The 24,243-nt window shown below is 45.4% G+C and overlaps 1 protein-coding gene and 1 pseudogene across 1 annotated transcript in view; both read left to right on the forward strand.

Moving 5' to 3' along the window:
• The window catches only part of LOC115088458, a 34,502-nt pseudogene extending 30,123 nt beyond the window's left edge, over positions 1 to 4,379 (forward strand).
• KCNK3 (potassium two pore domain channel subfamily K member 3) overlaps positions 1 to 24,243 on the forward strand; it is a 403,342-nt gene that overhangs the window by 340,794 nt on the left and 38,305 nt on the right. The gene's annotated exons all lie outside the window — the stretch shown is intronic.

Genomic DNA, 24,243 nt, shown 5'->3' on the forward strand with positions numbered 1-24,243 from the left:
TACCAAAATGAGAACAAAACACAGTACAGGTGTTTACATATTTAAAAAAAATTAAATATGGTTTCAAATCTAAGTTTGTGTCAGCTGGGCAGTATGGTTCTCTCTCTCTCAAGTCCCCTATGTTCTCAGTTGTTACAATCCTTTTTCCCTAAAGGCCTGATTTTAACATAGAAACATAGAAACATAGAAATGATGGCAGAAGAAGACCAAACGGCCCATCCAGTCTGCCCAGCAAGCTTCACACATTTTTTCTCTCATACTTATCTGTTTCTCTTAGCTCTTGGTTCTATTTCCCTTCCACCCCCACCATTAACGTAGAGAGCAGTGATGGAGTTGCATCCAAGTGAAATATCTAGCTTGATTAGTTAGGGGTAGTAGGGGTAGTAACCACCGCAATAAGCAAGCTACACCCATGCTTGTTTTACCCAGACTATGTTATACAGCCCTTATTGGTTGTTTTTCTTCTCCCCTGCCGTTGAAGCAGGGAGCTATGCTGGATATGCGTGAAGTATCAGTTTGTTTTTTTTCTCCCCTGCCATTGAAGCAGAGAGCTATGCTGGATATGCGTGAAGAATCAGTTTTTCTTCTCTCCTGCCATTGAAGCAGAGAGCTATGCTGGAAATGCGTGATGTATCAGTCTTCTCCCATGCCGTTGAAGCAGAGAGCCATGCTGGATATGCATCGAAAGTGAAGTATCAGGCACATTTGGTTTGGGGTAGTAACCGCCGTAACAAGCCAGCTACTCCCCGCTTTGTGAGTGCGAACCCTTTTTTTTCTTCTCCCCTGCTGTTGAAGCAGAGAGCTCTGCTGGATGTGTGAAGTATCAGTTTTTTCTTCTCCCCTGCCATTGAAGCAGAGAACTATGCTGTATATGCATTGAAAGTGAAGTGAAGTCTTATTTGGTTTGGGGTAGTAACCGCCGTAACAAGCCAGCTACTCCCCTCTTTGTGAGTGCAAATCCTTTTTTCCACGTTTCCTCTTGCTGTTGAAGCTTAGAGCGATGTTGGAGTCACAGTAAGCATGTATATGTCTATTGAATAAGGGTATTAACCCCCACCCGCGCATAAAAAATGGGGGTTACATGCGTGGCCAGGCCTTGCACGCATTTAAGAAGAGGCCCAGCCGCATGCATAACCCCCATTTCGTGTACAAGAGCCAGGCCTCTATGACGGGGTGGCTTCGGGGGAGGGGCAGTCCCGGGGGCAGGGTGGGGCGGAGCTGGAGGCCGCCAGTACAGCGGCCATTTGCCACTGGGCCGGGGGATCGTGCACCAGCAGGAGCTGGCGTGAGTTCCAAAATGAAAAAATGTACAAAAGGTAGAGCCTTCAAAGGGGTCGGGGAGGAGAGGGGAAGAGGGAAGGAGGGGAGGCAGGGGCGGAATCCCGATCTTGTCAGCACGCACAAACTAGGGAAATCTACGCCCCCAGTACGCACGTCATAAAATCGCGCGTCCCTGCGCGCGCACCAGGGAGCATACGCACATGGACACGTGCATGTATTTTTTAAAAATCTACCTGTATATGAATAAACCCTACCAGAATACAGTATGAATGGACCTCAACTTTAATAAATTATGGTGACACTTCCTGTATGACAATACTGTTTACAAAATATACATAATTTCACAAATTGCTTTTACAGGTCAGAGAACACTTAAAGTCAAGTGAAAAGCTCACAGATATGTACAGTATATTAAATGGATAATTATATTTTCAGATCTCCATTGCTGGGCCTCCATTTGTTTCCCTACTGTTCTGTTTTGGAAGTGTGAAAAATGCCTATTCCTGTGCTTCACATACATTTCTGCGCTTAAGAAGCTGTTAATTGATGCATTAATTGATGGCTGACATTAACACATTATTTAAGCAACCAAAAGGTCAATTCAAATGCAAAATGCCATTGGCCTTGTCAATCACTTGACAGCACTGTGCTGGCAAAAGCTCATGAGTGCTGTGTAAATCTGTTATGCTTTGCTCAAACAGAATTAGTCTTTTGTAAATGCTGTAAGAAGTTAAGAATCATTCTTAGACAATTGGGAAATTTAGGCACCTCTTTACTAACTTCAATAACGTGGCAACACACTTTAAATGCCGAATTTGGCAATTAACGTGCATTATCATTAATTCCTGAACAAGCAGCATTACCAACATTGCAGAAAATAGCTGGCACAGCCTGAAGAAAATATTAATGAGTTGCATCATATGCAAATGCATGCAAGTAGCTCATTGATATTAAAATAGTTTTTAACGTGAATTATGATAAACTTCGTGATCTGCCATAATACAGTGAAAGTTAATTACCCCTCTTGAGATTAATGTGCCTGCCAATGGTGTCAGGGCTCCCGCCTATCCCTGGATGCTTAAAGAGGCAGCTAGCACTCCAAAATTGTGCAGGCCTCAGGTCATTTTGAAATATGGTATCGGAAGGGCTGGAATAACTCCTTCCCCCTTTAGACCCCCATGGCTATGGAGTTAAGATGTGGGGTGGATTATGGAATGGGTGAAGGGATAGTGACAAGCCTGAAGGGGCTTTTTATAAAGTTTTGTGGTGGGTTTAGTTGTCAGGGTAGGCAGATAGGGGCAGGGCTGATAACCAATTTTTAATGCACGTTGCCAGTAGTGCACAGTGAAACGTTTTATTGTTCGCTATTGGAAAATAGTGTGTATTAACAAAACAAGGGAAACAAAGTCAAACAAAGCCCCCACATCAATGAAAATGAAACAACTCTCCTCATCCCACAGACTCCTAGTAGTCTAGAGAGGCCCTAATGGTACTTATCTGCCATCATATTCTATGTTACCTTAGATAGAACACGGAAAAAGCACAAGTAAATGCTTAGGGGTAGATTTTTTAAAATTACGCACGCACTACCAGGTACGCACACAACACGCAATTTTATAATATGAGCGCGCATGTGATAAAATCATGGGCGGCGTGTACAAGGGGGGGCAGAGTTAAGAAAAAATCATGCGGCGACACATCATCAGGCTTCCCCAGTTCCCTCCCAGTCCGCTCCAGTTAAGGAGCGGACTGGGAGGGAACTTCCCTACCTCCTACCTGAACCTCCCTTCCCCTTCCCCTCTGCTACTCACCCCCTATCCCTATCCTAGGTACCCCCACTTTTTTAAAATTTTCTTTTGCTCCACCAAAGGAGCAGTAGCAGTTTGCGCATGCCAGCACAGCAGCAAATGGCCGCTGTACCGGTGTCTCCAGTCCCGCCCTGCCCCCCCCCCCCTCCCGGACTGCCCCTTTGCCGTGGCCCAGCTCTAGTGCACGTAACAGGGCCCCTTTTAAAATGCGCCCGGTGGACGCAAGGCCCGGCCATGCGCATAACCCCTGTATTTTACGCGTGCAGCCATTTTAAATCAGGCCGTTACTGTATCCCTTACATCTCTGATCACCTTACCCTTGGAAAAAGGGGAGTTTCCAAGGAAGTAAAGCAGAGCTGATGGAGTCTTATGCCACAAACAGAGCAAGAAGTGGGAAAGCAAATAATTATGAACCCTTCAGTCTACCTTTAGCAGCAGGCAACATTGTGGAAACGCTATTGAAGAATAGGATAAAGCCATATCATGAAACAAATAGATGGAATTTGACAATGTGGTTTCACAGGAAGCAAATCTTGTCAGGCTTGACTATGCTCTTTGATGAGATGTCTAGAGTAGTGGATCAGAGATTTAGTGGACTGAATATTACTTTCCTGGACTTCAGTAAGACCTCTGATATTTACACATCTTTCTTTGGTTGCTATTACTGCAGGACCAGGCCTCATGACTTGGTGTCCAAGAGTTAGGAAGGCATTATACCTTCTCAATCCATAACCTGGCTGCAGAGGTTGCCTCAGTGGTTTGCAGTTTGTTGAAGAGTTTTGAATCTTCTTAGTGTTTTCCCTGGTTTCCCTGGCCTTGTATAGAGGAAAGAAATTCCCTCTACTTCTGGCAAAGATTGGGATTTGCCATCAATGTCAGAAGCTCCTAATGATGTTCCTGGACAGGGATGGGTGGCATCCGCCTAGCAGATGCGATGTTGTTGAGTGGTTGCTGAAGTGGAAGTGTTGAGCAATCAGACAGTTGGCAGTGGAGTTTTGATTGAAGTGGTTTGCAATGACCATTTGGGTAAGAAGGTTCGTGTGAAATACAACTCAGAGGACACAATAGGCGATTTGAAGAAGCTAATACCGTAGTGGCTCAGATGGGCACCAGTGGGACAAAATTGTCCTGGAGAAATGGTACACAATCTTAAAGGACCATTCATCATTAAGGGACTATGAGATCCATGATGCCATGAACCTGGAACTTTATTACCAGTATCTGGAATCCCACCATGTTCTCAAACCCTCTGTCACCCACCTTTACATTTACTCTTTGAAAATGTGTTAGAAACTTTGGGCCAGATTTTCTAACCTACACGCGGGCGTAGATTTGTGTGCACAAAGTGGCGCGCACAAATCTACGCTCAATTTTATAACATGCGGCACAGCATGTTATAAAATCCAGGGTCAGCACGCACAAGGGGGGTGCACACTTGTGCACCTTGCGCGCACTGAGCCCTAGGGGAGCCCCGGTGGTTCTCCCCATTCCCTCCAGCATGGTCTCGGAGGGAATTTTCCTTTCGCCCCCCAGCACCTTCCCCTCCCTTCCCTATCTAACCTGCCCCCAGCCCTACCTAAATCCCCCCCTACCTTTATTATTTAAGTTACACCTGCCTCCAGGCAGGCGTAGGTTGGGTGATTCCCTGGCCTATCAGGCCTTCAGAGGCCTCTGGCCATGCCCCCACCCCACCCCAGACCGCCCATGCCCCGCCCCTTTTTTCAAGCCCCGGGACATATGCGAGTCCTGGAGCTTGCTCATGCAGGAGTGAGTTTTCGGGGTTATGTGCATAACCCTTTTAAAATCCGCCCCTTTGGGTTTAAAAAAAAAATAAAATATATATATATATATATATATATATATATATAATATATATAGACAATTAAAGGATGAGAGCCTCCACTTCCCCTATGTCCTCTTCTTACTGCTATTTCTGTGAGTGTAATGCAAATCTTGCCTGGTTTAGGGATCAAAAGGCTGAGTTTTAAAAAATGTTTAAAATTTTGGTTGGAACCAAAAATAAAATCTGTTTTTGGATTTTTAGAAAAACCTTTTAGCCAGCTCTACTTTCTTTTAAATCTTGCTGTTTTTGGTATACAGTATCCTGAGGTTTCTCATGAAGACTGGATATTGATGAGATAAGCAAAAAAATTATTTTGGCATTCACAAGTAAATTAGTTTTAAATGAAATACATAAAAGTATTGATTCCTATTTTTGGGACTGAGTCAAGTATAAGCCCTATTCATTTTATTATAATATATTAAATAAAACATAAATGTGAACAAGTTATAGTGTGATGAAATTAGCAAATTTTAAAATAAAGATGAAGTAATGAATTAAGATTTAATAAAGATTAGGGGAGGTATGGGAGGTTTTTTAGACCAATGATTGGATGTTTAATTGCCCTGGCATTGATAGGCCTCTAAGACTTCTGAGGTCTTTTTCCTCCCTATAGAATAATTTCCAGCATGTTTATTTTATTATTTTTTTATTATTATTTTATTTATGCATTTTAACAATCATTAGATAGCAATAGCTTATCATTGAAGGGTCAAACAAAAGAACATCAACATTTTTATATATATCCCTAAATTATAAGGAAATTATACTTATCTATATATTTTTCAAGACTACAATATTACAAGCAAAGATACCACCCGTTAAAGGAATTACAGTTGATCCGAGATATAATTGGAGCTAAATAAAGAAAATTTACAATTACAAATAAGAGGGAGTTTCAACACAATATATAATCATGCTATGACTGGTCATTTAGCACTCTAACCTAATCTATTGAGAATGTGAGTCCAGGAAGGAGTGTAGTTGGGCTGGGTCAAAAAACACGTATCTGTTTTTTACCACATATTTATTAGGGTATCGAATCATAATTATGGCACCAAGATCTCTTGCTTCTTGGCACATAGCAAGAAACATTTTTCTCCGTTGTTGGATCGTCTTGGTGATGTCTGGATAGACCCATATCTTTTGAGTGAAAAATGGCTTTTCTCTATTTCCAATATGGCTGCCTGAAGGGAGGATGGGTTGGAAGTCTCTCTTCAAGCCTGAACTTTTCTTGCAACAGAAATGCCTCACACTAAAAGAAAAGGCAGAATACAAGTAGAAACCTCATCGACTCCTATAGCTACCTCATCGCAGGCAACAATTGAAGGTTTCTTCTCCCCGATCAACACGCAAATTCCCAGTGAACTGTCGTTACCGCTGCTGGCTTGGAGCATTTACCAGCACCGTTGGACCTGATGACATCATTAAGTCCCGGGGCGCCTATGACTCCTTTAACCCCTCGCCACGAGCAACTCCAGGAACTGAGTCTGACCATGCGACAGAGTGTGTCGGGAGCTCCAGCACTCGTTGAGGTGGAGCCTGGGAGAGAAAACGTGAGCACACAGGAAACCAGGGGAATTGATGTAACACCTCAAACGCCACCGCAAAGGCTGGGAACGTCTGAGAGAGAAAATCCGTTTCTTACCTCGGTCACCTCTACATCTGAAGGGCTTGGAGGCCTGACTGCGGCCCCAAATTTGGAACAAGAATGCTGTCAGGAGGGTGCGGTAAGCATTAATATTTCCTTTTTGAGGTTGGTCAAACCACAAGATATTAACCTTGAGGTTGTCTGGAAGGCATTGATTTCTTTAGAATCGATAATGACCTTAGCTGGAATCATGACTGAAACACAACAGAGTATCAAACAAATAAATCCTTTACTATCATCTCATATTGAAAAAATAAATAGTTTGGAATCTCAAGTTGCACAGTTACAGAAGATACAAACAGGACTGATTCAAGGAGAACAAGCTAGCTTAAGAAAAATTGAAAAGTTGGAAAATGAGATGAAATATAAAAACTTGCGAGTTCTGAACTTCCCACATATAAAATTAATATCATCGAATGAATTATTTAAAAAGTATATGATAGAAATTGTATCTATCCTACAAGAGGCTATGCCACTTATTGCGAAGTTATACTTTTTGAATAAAAAAAGAAAGAGGAAGAAGGACAACAAGAATTAGCAGTAGTACAATCAAGTGAATTTGGTAATTTAACAGACTTAATTGAACAATATTCAGAAGAACAAGTAGAATTTCAAGGAACCCTGTTGATTACTTTTGTGTTTCCTTCAGACAGAGACACCGTGTTAAGACTGATTCTTAGAAATTTCCAGCATGTTTAAATTAATTAATGAGGTTTATTTTGCAATTGTATATTTCTTCCTCATGAGTCTCTTGTTTTTGCAAGAGGGAGGCAGGCAATTCATTATAAACTTTTCAGTCTAGCTTTAGTAGCAGGCAAAATTGTAGAAACATTATTGAAGAATAGGACAAAGTAATATCTTGAGACAAATAGATTATAGGAATCTGGACAATGTAATTTCACCGGAAGGACATCTTGTCAGATTTGATTATGTTCTTTGATGAAAGGGCCAGAGTAGTGGATCAGAGATTTAGTGGACTGAATATTACTTATCTGGACTTCAATAAGACCTTTGGCACTTACACATGATAAACAAACTAGTCAGTATGGGAGAAGTACAAATCTGTTGTAATGATAAGTAACTGATTAAGTGAAGGAAAAGTGATCAGTGAGGGACTCAGAGCTAAGTGCTAGAGCAGTATTTTCAACGTCTGTATTAGCAACGTTGTGGATGGACTTGAAGCTAAAATATGTCTTACAGAAGACAAACCTATTGCATTTTGGGTTTATTAACTCTCTTTATGTAGAGCTTATGCTAATGACCTTGGTAGCACTTCTCTGCACTGCCTCTATTCAGCCAGATTTTAAATCACCTATGCGGGCCAGGACAATTTTCAAAGGCCCAGCCATGCACGTAAACCCCCGGGACGCGTGTAAGTCCCGGGGTTGGTGAAAGGGGCAGTCCGGGGGGGCGGGGCGGGGTGGGGCTAGAGGCGCCCGGCACAGCGACCATTTGCCGCTGTGCCGGGGGGATCACGTGCCGGCAGGGTGCCAGCGCGCGCAACTTGCTCCTGCTCAGAAGCAGGCGCAAAAGGTAAGTTAATGATTTTAGGGGGGGTTGGGATAGGGGGAGGTCAGGCTAGGGGGTTGGGAAGTTCCCTCCCAGTCCGCTCCTCAATTGAAGCGGACTGGGAGGGAAATGGGGAAGGACCCGATGTGGCGCCATGCGTAAATGCAAAAACCTTCCCCCCCTTGCGTGCACCGACCTGCCATTTTATAACACGCGCGCGCCTGCACACGCGTGTTATAAAATCGCACATCCATGTGTGCGCGCCGGGTAGCGCGTGCACATGGATGAGCGCGCGAAATGTTTTAAAATCTACCCATGAAAGCATAGGACTCAAAAATAAACACAGTGCTGAAGGTGGAGTCTGACCACTGGCAATTGCAAAGGCAAGCACTGAGAATAAACACAACGGGCACAGGTGCCAGCAGCTAATGAATGCTGGCAATCCCTAGAGCCAGATAATATCTCAATACTATTATAAATTATGATCGCTATGCATTCATTAGAAAGAAATTGCAATACTGATGAGTTACCATTGCTCCACAAAGATACGTAGCGCATGCATTCCTACAGAAAATGCTATTCAGCCTGAAAATGAAAACATTGTATGGCTGCCGCATGGATTGTAGCATGCAGCAATGGATTTTCAGCTAAATGCATGTGCCCTGCTTCCCCTCCCAAACTACCAAAGAAAAACAAAAGAAATAAATTAATAAGTCTAGAAGGCAGAAAGCATGAGCTTGACAATTGAAATCACGAGTCTCATCTTCTCAGCTGCAACAGTGAAGATCTATTTCTGGATACTTAGTAGTATATATCCTGCAAGAATGGTTTAAGTACAGTACTTAGATATATTGACCTTTTTAAATAGAATTTCACTGCTGTCAGGCAAAAAAGAGTGAAAAACGGTAAAGCAAACAAATAATGAAAAAAAAAATGCCAAAGGTTAGCACATATAAAAACAAATCAGAACAGTATGCATATGCAAGGCTTTGGGAATGTTTTCCAACACAGATTAGTAGAATGGGGTATTGTTGTTCTTATGTGGCAACTCCTTGTGAGCTCTACTAAATGGCCCTAATCTGGGCCCTAACCATGGGGTTAGTATTTAGGAGAAGAGTCTACCATTTAGTAACAGATTACCCAGTGAGGATGACTGGAATGATGAACTCCTATCTAATAAAAGATAGCGAGAAGAGAGGTCAGTGTGGCATTCTCAGAGTTCCAAGATGAAGCAGTAAGTTTTTTTTGGCTCCCTAACCTGATGGACCAGGCCTCATGACCTGGTGTCTAAGGCAGTGTTTCCCCAACCAGTGTGCTGCGGCACACTAATATGCCATGGCTGGAGTGCAGGTGTGCTGTGGCTTCTCATTTCCTTTTTCCCTCCTGGCCTGCAGAATGTCCTCCTACCAGCAGGGGGCATTGGAGAGCAGCGCTTATCGGCAACAGATCCTGCTTCCCTTCTACTGGCTCTCCTGTGCAACAAAAACTTCACAGAACTATGTAGGGTTGCGAGACCTGCTGGCCCTGTCCAGTTTAGATTGCAGAGGGAGGCTGGCAAAGGAGAAAGAAGCAGCACTCACTAAGTCTACTCCCAGACTTCTGCTCTTCATGGATCGGGATGGAGTGTGGAAAGGGACAGATGAATGTGCCACAGTGTGTGGGGGGAGAGGGAAGGGAAGGTGATGATGCCAGGGCTTGGCGAAGAAGTGTGGAGGGAGAGGGATAATTCAAGGGGGTGGGGAGGAAATGTGGAAGGAGAGGGAATGTGATAATGATGCCAGGGAGTGAGGCTGAGGGAAGATGATGCCAAAGTATGGGGGAAACAGAAGACTGATGATGATGTCAGTGGGGGAGAGGAGTGGAGAGAGAGGGAAGGTGATGATGCCAATGTGTGAGGGAGAGGGCAAGTGATGCTAGGGTTGAAGGGAAAGGGAACAGAAGGTGATTGGCATGGGGAGTGGAGGAAGAGGGAAGAGAAAGCCATGATGCCAGGGGATGGAGAGAGATGGAAATTGATGATTCCAGGAGGTGAGGGAGAGGGATGGAGGAAGAGGGAAGGAGATGATGATGCCAAGATGTAAAGAAAAGGGGTGAAAGCAGAGGGAAGGAGATAATATCAGGGGGAGAGGGAAGATGGTGATAGTGCAAGGGGGTGGGAAGAAAGATGGAGGGAGAGAGAAGGTGTTGATGATGTCAAAGGATAAGGGAGAGGGATGTAGGCAGAGGGAAGGGTGATGATGCCAGTGGGTGAGAAAAAGAGGAAGAGGGAAGGAGATGATGAGAGGGGAAGGGAGAGCGAAAGTGATGATCATGTGAGGGGGTGGGGGAGAATTGGTGATGATGCCTGAGGGTGAGAGAAAGGGATGGTGATTATGATGCCAGGGGTGGAGGAGTGGGATGGAGGGAGGGGAAGAGATGTGGGAAAGGGAATGTGAGGGATGGGGGAGAGGGAAGAGAAAAGAAGATAAAATAATGATGGGGAAGTAGGTGGTGTGCCACAGTGAAGTGAATCTGTGCCAGATGTGCCATGAAATAAAAAAGGTTGGAAAACACTGGTCTAAGGGTTAGGAAGGGTGTTATATCTTTTCAGCCTACAACTTGACTGGAGAAGTTGCCTCAGTGGTTTGCAGTTTGTTGACAATTTTTTAATTTTACATCTTGGCATTTTCCATAGTTTCTCTGGTCTTGTTTTGAAGAGGGAACCCCCACCCGTCCTCTGGGAAGGATCAGGATAAAAGATGTTCTTATGTGCCTTCTAGGTCCCAGTGGATGGACAGTGATGATGTTGTTCAGAGTGGCTAAGTTTTGGTGAAGATTTTTGTTTTTGGTTTCGGGAGGAAGTTGCTGCTACCCTTACTACCCATGAGTGGAGAAAGTATAGGAGTTTTATTTTTTCCCTGCTGCCTGGACCTTTTATTCGGAAAGATCCCAAGTTACTTTCTGGAGAGGAGAATAAGAAGTCATGCTTGTCTGGAGACCCCCACTGCCTCAGGAGAAGTAGACTGCAAGGTTGGAGAATCTGTAATACATCTGGACCTCAGTTATTGTCTGGGACGACATTTCTGCTTTATCTAGGAGACCCCCGGTCCACCTGAGATACTTGCTTTTCCACATCTGGAGGGAGAGACCATCTCAGGTCCCCAGAAGCAAGGGAAACATTTATAGACAGAAGAGCAGTATGAAAAAGAGTCTTGGGACTTGGATGTAACCAAGATCAAGAGCTTATGGGGCCAAATCGTTATCTTAGAAGATCTACAGTAAAGTTTAAAGTTTGGAACACCTAGACAGCATTCATCTAGTACCCACAAGAGTCACCCTCTACCTTTGGGGCCTGTAGGTCTATCCTTACCCTCGATTGGAGAATCTATGCCCCAGGGCTGTTGGGCTTTGTGAGTATTTTGCCCTGGGACTGAGTGTGACCCTACCTTCCTGCACAATACCAGAAGAAGGGCTCCACTTCCATTACATACCTAGTACATATTATGCCTCGCTATTATTTTTTTTTCATTTGCTGTAACATTTAAATCTTTGTGTTGTGACTACACATAGAAAAGAAAAATCTACTAGAAAAGAGAAGACAAGACTTTCAGAATAAAATATTTTATTAAGATCATATGTCAATGACTTTTCCTATTTTGTTTCATTTCATTTTTTAAATCAGATGACAGAAAAATTAATTTTTCATTTCCTTTAGATTTGTACTAACACCCCCCCCCCCCCCCCCCCCCCCCCGCTAAATCAGCTCCCTCTCTCTCCTCTCTGCTGTATCCTTCTGCCTCCACTGCCCTCCATAGTCTCTCCCGGACTCCCTACAGCCCCTCTCCTCCAGAACCACTCTTCCCTATTGATGGGTTTAAAGGAGTTAGGAGGAAACCCCAATTGCTCCTGTCCTGGAGCTCCTGTTTCTCAAAATGGTGCTGGCCAGATTAAGGCCGTACCACAAAATGACACCAGCCTCAGGTCAGCGGCATTATTTTGAAAAGCAGAAGCCACAAGGCAGAAGCAACTGGGGATTCCTCCTGTTCCTTTTAAACCCATGATGGAGTAATGAGGGTCAGATGGGGCTGGGGCTGGGGCTGGGGGGGACAGTTGAGAAGGCAATTATTTTTTGTCAGTTTTGCAGAATCCCATACTGGACACTGCTTTGCTTTGTTTTTTCTCTCTTTTTTCAGTTAGGCTAAATGAAACAAAACAAAATAAACAACAAATGAAATAGAACAAAAACAAAAACAAAATAAAAAATTTTTCCAGAGCACAGCTCTAGAATATATATCTGTGTTGCAGTTTGATGCTGCTGGAGAAGATAGTGGACCCTTGGGCCGACCTACCTAGGGAGACAGGGTAGGCCAGGGGGCGGAGCCACAAGCTGGAAGGGCTCACCCATGAACCATGGACCCCCGGGAGGAGCCCGTAGGGTCCCGGGTCCTCGGGACTGGGAGTGTTCTACAGAATGTCCAGATGGCTGCGATGGGCGTAGGCCGGGGACCAGAGCAAGCAGAATGAATAGGAAGTCCAAGGTACCTGGTAGGCAGGGGACCAGACTGCACTGGAACCGAGGACCGGCTGAAGGCAGGGCAGCGGGCGGCTGCGGAGTCTGTAGCAACCGGAAGTCAGAGGCAGGCAGTGGGGTGTGAAGCGGGGGTCAGTAGCAACCGGAGTCTTGAAGCAGGATGCAGGCTGAAGCGGAGACAGAAGCAAACCGGAGTCAGAGGCTGGCTGCAGGCTGAAGCGGAGTCGGAAGCAGACTGGAGGTCAGGGGCTGGCTGCAGGTTGAAGCGGAGTCAGATGCAAACCAGAGTCGGAGGCAGGCTGTGAGCTGAAGCGGAAGTCAGAAGCAAACCGGAGTCGGAGGCAGGCAGCGAGCTGAAGCGGAGTCAGAAACAAACCGGAGTCGGAGGCAGGCAAGCGAGCTGAAGCGGAGTCAGAAGCAAACCGGAGTCGGAGGCAGGCAACGTGGAGATCAGCAAGTACGCAACTGAGAGCAACTAAGAAGTTGTGAACCTCGTTGCAAGGCGTTGAGAGAGAGTCTGAACGCCGGTTATATCGGGGCTTGGGCGTGAACGTCAGCAGCACGGGCGGGGCCGGGCTTCCGGGGAGCTGGACGCTCAAGAGGGACGTCCTCGCACGCGCAACACCGAAGGGAAGCAGGCCCGTAATGGCGGCCGCCATGTGGAGTGAGAATCCCCCGGGGTCCGGAGCGGGTGGAATGCGGTGATCACTGAACCGGAGGTAGGCGGGCCTGAGCCCTAACAGAAGGGAAGCGGTCGGGACCGCAACATCTGTCTATTTATGAATATCTAGATATATAGAGATATAGATATGTGCAACCCACTCTTCCTTTCTTTTCTAAGTTTCAATAGACACCTGAATGGTTTAGTATAACTGAGCAAATTGGAATACTTCTCTGAGTCATCTTGCTGGTGAGATGAGTGTGTGTATGTGTATATATACATGTGTGTGTGTGTGTATATGTATGTATGTGTATATATATATCCATAATATATCAGGCTTGGTAGTGTGTCCGTCAGTTCTCGCACTTGTTCCCCAGCCCGCAGATAGATGGCGCTATAATATATCGGGCTTGGTAGTGTGTCCGTCAGTGCTCGCGCATGTTCCCCAGGCCCGCCGATAGATGGCGCTATACTATATCGGGCTTGGTAGTGTGTCCGCAGTGCTCGCGCATGTTCCCAGCCCGTCGATAGATGGCGCTATAATATATCGGGCTTGGTAGTGTGTCCGTCAGTGCTTGCGCTTGTTCCCCAGCCCGCCGATAGATGGCGCTATAATATATCGGGCTTGGTAGTGTGTCCGTCAGTGCTTGCGCTTGTTCCCCAGCCCGCCGATAGATGGCGCTATAATATATCGGGCTTGGTAGTGTGTCCGTCAGTGCTTGCGCTTTGTTCCCCAGCCCCGCCGATAGATGGCGCAGGCGGCTCCCTGGCTGCCTTGGAGGCTCAAACACGTCGTACAGCGGCCATGTCACAACACCAGCTACAAGAGGTACTCCTGGGGGAATTCAGCGCTATTGTGGAATGCAGATTTTGCGCAGAATTCCTCCTTCCTGCAGATTTCCTCCCTCGCTGGAAGACTATTCAAAACCGGAAGGACAGCAGACATCATGGGACAGGCAGAAAATAGCAGAGGAGACCCTGGCATGCTGCGAATGGAACGCGTCCTGCGGCACACACTCCATTCGTGGCGAAGATGAAGGCCCGGCACGCCGTTTGCGGTGAAAAAGGGAAGGCCCCACATGCAGGGCCGGCGGAAGCACTAGGCGAACTAGGCGATCGCCTAGGGCGCTGGAGCAATTAGGGTGGCGCCGAGCCGCTGACGGCCAATGGGCCCGCCGGTGGACGTCATCCCCAATGGCAGATACAACACAAGCAAGAGAAGATCGCAGGGTCCGTGGTAGCAGTCGCGGTCCTAAACATGCTGGTGCTCCCTCCTTTCTCCTGCCCGCGCGGACCCCGGAAGAAAGAAATGGTTGCCGGAGCCGCCGCGGGCAGGAAGGAGGAAGGAGGAGCATCAGCCAATGCAGGAAACTCTCCTCCTTCACTGCCCGCCGCGGCCCCGGAAGAAAACTGTTGCCCGAGCCGCGCCGGGGAGGAAAGAGGAAGGAGATAGGAGCATCCAGCCGCGTGCCGGAAGGAGGAGGAGCATCTGGCACACGTTCAGAAGAGTGATCAGCGCGGCTCGAGAAGACCGGGGCCGCTGCAGAGCCCATCCTGCAGTAGCCCGTGAAGAGGAGGCCCAGAGGTGAGAGAGAGAGACTGAGGGTTTGTACAGTGTGTATGTGTGCGTGTATGAGATGAGTTGAGAGACTGTGTGTGTGTGTGGGAGTGAAGACCTGAATGTTTGCAGAGACAGCATGGGAGAGCCTTTGTGTGTGTGAGAGACAGCATGTGGTAGTGAGAGCCTGTGCTTGAGCAAGACAGCATGTGGGAGTGAGAGAGAGCGTGTGTGTGTGTGTGTGAGTCAGCATGTGACAGTGAGAGCCCGTGTGTAGGAATGATTGTATGAGAGAGAGCATGTGACAGTGAGAGCCTGTGCTTGAGCAGGACAGCATGTGGGAGTGAGAGAGAGCCTGTGTGTGTGAGTCAGCATGTGACAGTGAGAGCCTGTGTGTAGGAATGATTGTATGAGAGAGAGCATGTGACAGTGAGAATCTGTGCTTGAGCAAGACAGCATGTGGGAGTGAGAGTTAGACAGCATGTGCAAGAGAGAGACTGTGTATAAATGATTGTATGAGGGGACAGCATGTGAGAATGAGTGCCTGTGTATGTGAGAGAGAGAAAGCATGTGAGAATGAGAACCTGACCGTGTGTTTGAGGGAAACAGACAGATGGAGAGAAAATAAATATGTTATAAAAGGAATTGGCAAAAAAATAAGAAAGGGAAGGTGGAAAAAAAAAAAGCCTGTGACCAACCGATTAGAAAACTAAGATCAGACAGCAAATGTAAAAAGAAATAAATTACTTTTTACTGATTGGAACATGTAATCTTTGGGAATGTGCAAGAGTAGCACTTTCTCTAATGCGGATCTCACAATGTACGAGATCAGCATAGAGAGGAACTGGAAGCCCATGGGGCCTGCACAGAGGAGGCAGCAGAATGGGCTTCAGTGCCAATAGCAGCAATCAGCACCTCCGCAATAGCCATACAGCGGCAGTGACAGTGGCAGCAGAAGAATGAGAGAGGCTCTGAGGTTGCTGGCAAAAGAAAGAGAGGGGGTCTCTGCCTTTAGTGTGTGCATGTGTATGAATGGGAGTCTGCCTGGGGGTGTATGTGTGGAATGCATGGGTGCCTGCCTGAGGGTGTGTCTGTGAATGAGAATGTATGGGTGTCTTCCTGGGGTTTGTAGTGTGAGAATAGGTGCCTGCCTGTTTGTGGTGTATGGGTGTGTGTGAGAATAAATTGGTGCCTGCCTGGGGGTCTGTGTGTGTGAGAATGAATGTGTGCATGCCTGGGGGATGGGGAGGGAGTGGTGTGAAAATGAATGGGAGCCTGCCTGGGGTTCAGTGTGAGAATGACTAGGAGCTTGCCTGTGTGTGTGTGTGTGTGAGAACGAGTGGGAGCTTGCCTGGGGGGTGTGTGTTTGTGTGTATGTGAGGGAGCCAGTGAGAGTGAGAGCATGAGTGTGTATGAGAAAATCCAGGGGAGTAGTAAGAGTTTGTGTGGGGGGTGTGTGTGGAGGGGGGGAGAGTGCCTTAGAGCCTGAGTGTGTCAGTGTCTGTGAGAGCGAGAGGTTATGGTTGGGTATAAGAGCATGAATGTGTATGTATGTGACAGTGTATGTGTGAGAGAGATGGACATGTGAGTATGTGTGAGAGAGAGAGAGGATAACCTCCTAATCCTCGACAATATCAGGGTGACTGGAAATCAAGAGCTCCCATGTATGGACAGCAGGGGCTTTTTAAAATCCTTATTAATTTTAATTATTGTGTGTTATTTGATATATGTACTGTTTTGAAATATTTTACTGGTGTTTGGGAAATTGTAAAAAATGTATATGATTTTAATTAATAGAAATTCTATTTATCAGTAGTTTTAAAATATTTTATTAGTATGGTTTTACTATTATAACTGATGCTTTGTTTCTTGATTTTATTTGTTTTATGAGGAATGGTGGTTCTGTTTTTCCATTATTAATACACAGAGTCTGGCTTCTTGGGGTTTCCATTCCAGTTTTTGTCTAATTTGTGCTCCTTTATTTTGTATTCTGTATTTGGTGAGGATCTGTCTCTGCTCTGTGTGTGTGACCACGATGAGAGATTCTGCTAGCATGTAGTGTCTGTATAGGGATCTATAGCAATCGGGTTTGTTTTGTTTCCTCAGTAGGTGGTGTATTGTTATCCCAGGACCCAGTGTAATATTTACCCTTGCTTTTTCACAGGTAGGGTTATTATTGTTTGAATCCTTGGTGTTATTACTGTTATGTTATGATGGGATTGCAGTATAGATTTTGGGTGTCTCTTTTGCGGTGCTTTATGTTAGTTCACAATGTGTCTGGCAGTGGAAGGTGTTTGTGCTGCTGTTACTGTGAGGTGACACCAGAATTTGAAAATATCTTTTAGTATGATGAGCTGTAAGGGAAACATCCAAGCTCCATTGTTTGGGGGAATTTCAGTGGATGCACAGAGATACAGAACTGGAGGTGCAGGATTTGTATTGACATTCTGTCCCTTCCTATATATTCCAGACTTCATTCTCATAATCATATAGAATTAGTTGAATGAGGCTATCAAATAATTTTATAGTAGTTTTACTAGAAGTGTGAAACTGGCCAGCTTTTTAAAATAATGCAGAGGACCCTTTGGACTTTTTTTAACAACACTTTTTTTTATAACCAATTTTAAAGCAGGATCCATGCTATAGAGGTGGGTGTGATGAAGAAATGTCATTTTGGCTCCCCCCCCAACCAAAACAAATTCTTCTGTCTAGAGATGCCACTGATTTTCTGTGGCACACAAATGCATTGGCCCCTGGGCGCTGGAGACCCTTGGTGCGCCACTGGGTGCGAGCCATATGGGGCCGCAAGTGGTGGCAAAGAGGAGTGGAGATTTGGCGGGCCGCAAGCAGTGCCCAATCTGCTCGCGACCCAGAAAATCCCAGTCAGCGGGCGTGATTGAGAATGAGGTAGGAGTCGGGGCCAAGACCGGGGGGGGGGGCGCAAGGAAGAAGGCTCGCCTAGGGCGCCAAATCCCCTTGCACCGGCCCTGCCCCCATGTGCCGCGAACTGCGCACTGGGCCGTCGTCTTCGCTGCGAATGGTGCGCCGGGCCTTCATCTTCACCACGAACGGCACAGGTCCCGCGGCAAGCCAGTGAGAGAGAATGTGTGTCGGGGAAGGGAGGGTGAGAGAGCAGGAGGGTGTGAGAGAGAGCATGGGGGGATGCCGGTGAGAGAGAATGTGTGTGTGAGAGAGGGGGGGTGACAGAGAGCATGGTTGGTAAGAGGGGGTAGGGAGGGTGTGAAACAGCATGGGAGGTAAGAGAGGGTGGGTGGGGGGATGCTTGAGTGTGGGTTTCAGAAAGGGAGCCTATGGGGCAGATTTTAAAAAAGTACGCACACCTGGCGCAAACAAAATTACACCGGATTTTAATAGATACACGCGTAGCCACGTGTATCTTTTAAAATCCGGGGTCGGCGCTGCCTCGGAGCGGCCTCGGAGGGAACTTTCTTTCCGGTGCCCCCCACCTTCCCTTTCCTTCCCCTAACTAACCCGCCCCCTGGCCCTAATTAATTCCCCCCCCCCCACCTTTATTTCAAAAGTTACGCCTGCCCGGCCAGCTGCCGGCGCACCATGTTCCTGTCCGGGGCTGGTCCGGAGGCCACGGCCACGCCCCGGAACGCCCCCGATGACATGCCGGCCATGACACGTCCCCGACACGCCCCCTCAGGAAAGCCCCAGGACTTACGCACGTTCCGGGGCTTTGCACGCGCCGGCAGCCTATGCAACATAGGCTCGGCGCACGCAGGGGGAGCTTGGGGCAGGTTTTCGGGGGGTACGCGCGTATCTTATGCGCGTACCCCTTTGAAAATCTGCCCCTATGTGAGGGGAGGGGGATGCCGGTGAGAGAGAATGTGTGTGTGAGAGAGGAGAGGGGGTGTGAGGGAGTGCGAGAGACAGCTTGGTAAATAAACTTTGCCAGCCCTGGCTTTAGCAAATGTGCCTCCACGTCCCTTGCCCTGGATGAAAACAATTTAGTTTTTCCTTTTCAGCTAACGCTTCCATACAAGAGCAGATGTGCCAATAAAAAGGCTCACCGCCGCCCTGGCGTAGAACAGATACAGTTGCTATTGTAGGAACCCAGAAAAACTTTTAAAATTATCTTTTCTTTTTATTATATATAACACAATATTCAAGCGTAATAAGAACACATCTTTCCATAAAAAAAATTTTTCAAATTTTTAAATACCCATTTTCTATGGATTAATATCCAAGAAATAACCCACTCTTCTGCTTACAATATTTTTGAAACAAATAACTCTTTTACTAAGGTATAAATTCTCCAAATAAATTCAATCACAGTGGCTAATAATATCAAAACTTCTTCAGATATACAGTGTCCCAGAGTCTCATGACAACAACATTTTTCAAAGTTTTCAAAAAACATGGTCTTCTAAGGCTGTCTTCCACCTCACTGTTGTCATTTGGTAGATCTTCTACCACAACGATGGTATTTAGATAGGTTTTTTCACCCCAACATGTGGTCTAGATTTTTCACCGCACAAGCAGCTTCATCAGGGGGAGCGCAAACACTTAATCAGCATCTAACAAAAAACATGAAAAAATATATCTCACATTTACCCCAAGACCCTTTTTCACCCACTCATATTTAGGACAGAACACTACAAACTCACAGCCTTCTCGTGTATTCTTCAAACATTTAGATTAGCATTCATTTCTGGAAAACAAAATGTTCATGCAGGAATTCATTTAAATATACTCCTTAAAATATAAATCATCATGCTCTTTTCATAAACATCACAAAAAATATATATAACAATCATTTATCCGCCCAGAGCTTACCCAGAGCCTTCCTTCACTGTTTGTGAGCAAGTCCTTCTCTCTCAACAAGTAGGCTAACTGCCGCCGTTAAGCAATTGGATTTAAATACCCCACACCATCTGGGTGTTTTACCAAATTCAAAAAGCCCAGGATTAGTCTCCTTAAAGGGGAGGAGATTTAAAAAAAAAAAACAAAAAACAAAAAACCTCCCATTCAATAGCCATGTTTAAACCATACAGCTGACAAGTTTCCAATTATATATGAATTCCTGTCCCTACGTCTTAGCGCTAAAGAGATATCACCCCCACGAGGAAGCTTTATCTGTTGAATTACAAAAAAGTGTACATCATCCACTGTATAATTTTTTAACAACCAGTGCTTAACCAATGGAGACTCAAGGCATTTATTTCTAATATAGCTCTTATGTTGAATAATTCTTGTCTTAATTCGCCAGTTTAGTATGTCCAATATATAGTTTTGAGCAAGGGTTTCACAGTCAAAATAAGCCCATAGAGAGTATTTAATGTAAGGATCAGAATGATAAAAAGTTTGAATTTGCAAAACATTCTGACAAACTGTGCAGTGACCACATTGAAACTGGCCACAAATGTCCCTTGCTTTCCTTCTATGCTATTTCTTGTACATGTGAATATCGGAGGAGAACTGAATACTGTATGCATTTGCAAAACATGCCAATAACCTTTAATAATTTGCTGTATTGAATCTGAACATTTAAAAAAAGGAAGAGTGCAAACCACATGTGAGGATTCATGCCTTTGCTTATTCATTAACAAAAGATCTCGATTCGCAAATAGACCACTTTTATATGCACGGCGGATGATTTTACATGGATACCCCCGTGCGAAAAATCTTTCAGTCATAGGTTTAGATTTAACAATAGAATCTTGAGTAGTTCTACAAATATGTCTCAGTCGTAAAAATTGACCAGTTGGTATATTATTTCTTTGACTGACAAGATGGTAACTTTGATAACGCAAAAGAGTATTTCTATGTATAGTTTTGTTATAAATAGTAGTACTCAATCTGTATCCATTTCTTTTTACTAAAAGATCCAAAAAAGAAACCTGTTGGACATCATATTGAAAAGTAAATTTTAAATGTTAATTCCGAGTGTTTAACCATTACCTAAATTGATGTAATGAAGGAACATCACCTTTCCAGATGAAAAAAGCATCATCTATGAACCTAAACCAAATAAAAATGTTTGACCAAAAAGGGGAGCAGTAAATATGATCTTCAAACTGAGACACATTAATACATGCCAAAGAGGGTGCCATGGTAGCCCCCTTGGGAACCCCCTTTGTCTGCTGAAAAAACTTATTATTAAAACAAAAAAGTTTTCTTTCAAAGCAATCATTGCCAAATCAAGAACAAAATCCACATACCTCTCAGAAAAACCATACGTGTCAGATAATACTTGCCTAATATTTCATAAAGATTGTTCCTGAGGGATGTTAGTATATAGCGAGATAACATCTGCTGTTACCAATAATATCATTTCTGTATTCATATATATATTAGGGATGTGCATTCGTTTGCAATGAAATAGGAAATAGAGACGATATTTACTATTTCATCACGGTTTGGGGGGGGGCGACGAAACGATAAGAAAACCCATGAAATTTTGTGTGGTTTTCTTATTGCCTTTGTGAAGGAGAGAAAGGGCACATTAAAACAAACAAAAAAAAAAACCAAACCCACCTCAACCCTTCAAATTTAATTAATTCCAACCCCCCCCCCCCCCCCCATAAGACTTACCAAAAGTCCCTGATGTTCCAGCGGGGTCCCGGGAGTGATCTCCCCCTCTCTGGCCATCGGCTACTACTAATCAAAATGGCGCCGATGGCCCTTTGCCTTTACCATGTGACAGGGGCTATCGGTGCCATTGGTCGGCCCCTGTCACATGGTAGGAGCAATGGATGGTCTTTTAGTTCGGCCTTCGTTATCAGCCCACCGCGGGAAATTTCGTTATCCCGCAGTTTGGGCCAAATTTATTTCATCTGCCCCCCGAAACGATGCCCAAAACCTGCCCCAACCCTTCAGATTAAATTGCCATGCTTCAGGGAACCGAATCTCCAAAGGGAATTTGGAATGGGGGCCCTGCACAAATCCACTGTTGGTGTGAGCTTCTGGAATATTGACCACTTGAAACGAGAGAGAGAATCAGCAATATTGTTACATACACCTGGAACATGTTTTGCCCAAACAGTGACATTCAACAATATACAATATAGAACAAATTCTCGCATCAGTTTCGACTCTGTTAAGCACCTAACTGAACTTTTGTTAATAACTTCTACCACCCTCAAATTATCACACCAAAATACCACCCTAGGGTTCCTCAGCTGGGTTCGCCATAGGTGCAACTCAACCACGATCAAAAACAATTCCAGAAAAGCAATATTCCTAGTAACCACTGGCTGTATCCATTCCTCCGGCCACGGAGGTATACACCAAGCCCCTTGGAAATAAAACCCAAATCCTTTGCCTCCTGAAGCATCTAAAAACAATTCCAGATCCTGACTGGACACCAATTCCTTCTGCCACACATAAACACCATTAAACTGTTCCAAAAATACCTGCCACATGTCCAAGTCCCCTCGCAATCATTTAGTCATTCTAATATGGTGATTAGCCTTATGCACACCAACCAAAGCAGTGGATAGTCTCCTCAAAAACACCCTTCCCATTGGTATAACCTTGCACGCAAAGTTTAGACTGCCCACCAAGGACTGCATTTGCTGCAGGGTCAACTTTTTGCTAAAGCGAGCACCCATCACCAATTCTCTCAATTTGTCCACTCTATCTTTGGGCAAATGAGACACCATGCCTAATGACTCCATTTCGATCCTCAAGAAAACCAAGCAACTACATGGCCCCTCAGACTTTCCCTCCACAATGGGTATCCGAAAATCTTCATCCACTCTCAGAAACATTGCATAATATCCAGACAAGGACTGGAATCCTTAGGCCCAACAAATAAAAAATCATCCTAATAATGAATAACGTTAGGTACCCCTGACATTTGCTCAGACACCCAGTGCACAAAGGAACTAAACATTTCAAAATAGGCACAACAAATGGAACAACACATGAGCAAACATTTATCAAAATAGAACTTATCTTGAAAACGAAATCCCAATAACAGAAAACTGTCCAGGTGAATTGGCAATAGGCAGAAAGCAATTAAGGCCCCCTCTCCACATTTAACCACTAACTGAATAGCTGAATCAAAAGAGATATAGGACACTGCACACAATTCCTTGTGCACAAAATCGTTAATGGAACTCCCAGCCAGAAAAAGCAAATTGGGCCGGATTTTAAAAGCCCTACGCGCATAAATCCAGAGGATTTTTAAAAACCAACAACATGCGTAAAGCCCCGGGATGCGTGTATGTCCCGGGGCTTGCAAAAAGGGGCGGTCCGGGGCGAAGTATGGATGGAGTATGGGTGGGGCGGTCCAGGGGCGGGGCCAGAGCCCTCCGACATAGTGGCCATTTGCTGCTGTGTAGGAGGATCGCGTGGCAGCAGGCTGCTGGCACGCGCAATTTGTGCCTGCCAAGAGGCAGGCACAAAAGGTAAGACAAAAGTCAGGGGGAGTTAGAGTAGGGCTGGCGGGGGAAAGGTTAGGGGAAGGGGTGGGAAGGTCAGGCTAGGGGGAAGAGAAGTTCCCTCACAGGCTGCTATGATTTCAGAGCGGCTTGGGAGAGAATGGGGGAAGGCAGTGCGGCTCAGAGCGTGCAAGGTGCACAATTGTGCACCTTCTTGCACGTGCCGATCCCCGATTTTATATCATGCGCACACCTTTTAAAATCTACCCCATTATGAGTAAGCATAAACTTTCCCAGCTCCTTCTTGGGAACTACTGCTAAAGGTGACAAAAACATTTTTTCAAAAGGAGGCTCATCAAAGGCTCATGCAACTCTCCCCTTTTCCAATTCATGTCTTATTTATCTTTAATGATATCCCGCAACCAGACAACCAACCTAGAGCTTTTGAAATCAGACTGCTCCATCATGCCTGCAAATAGAATTCTAAAACCAAACAAAAATGCCTCCCACAAAAACCTGGCCACCTCCACTTTGGGATAAACTGCAACTATGGCTCCATTGCACCCAGAATTATAGGAGAAGGAGTCTTGCGCATTGCCTCATTTCCCTGAATTTCTGGTTACCGCACTACCCCCACTCTCAGCTCCACTCCGCTTTGTACATTTACTAGCCAGATGATTGGCTCCACAACTGGAACACAAATGCTTGAATTTACAATCTGGGAAACTGCATGTGGATCGGTTGAAACGTCAACATACATCGGCAACCTCTTATCTGGATCTGGATTTGGCTACACCGCTAGGTGCGGCTGCCACCCAAAATGGCTGACTACTAGCTCCACCACTCATGGTCGCAGCCTGCCACCCACTCTACACTGTCAGAGCGGCTTTGTTAGTCATTTGAGTGAGCCATAAGCTCACGTCCTGAGTTTCCCAGGAGATAAATTTGTTCTCCTTCATTTTGTCTCAAAGATGCTCATCATAGTTGAGCCAGGCCCAACCTTCATAATCCTTATGTGCTGCCAAAATAGCATCCACATAAGCTAACATCGGCCCATACTGTGATGAATCC

Source organism: Rhinatrema bivittatum, chromosome 3, assembly GCF_901001135.1.
Source record: "Rhinatrema bivittatum chromosome 3, aRhiBiv1.1, whole genome shotgun sequence".
In the NCBI taxonomy this organism is placed as follows: domain Eukaryota; kingdom Metazoa; phylum Chordata; class Amphibia; order Gymnophiona; family Rhinatrematidae; genus Rhinatrema; species Rhinatrema bivittatum.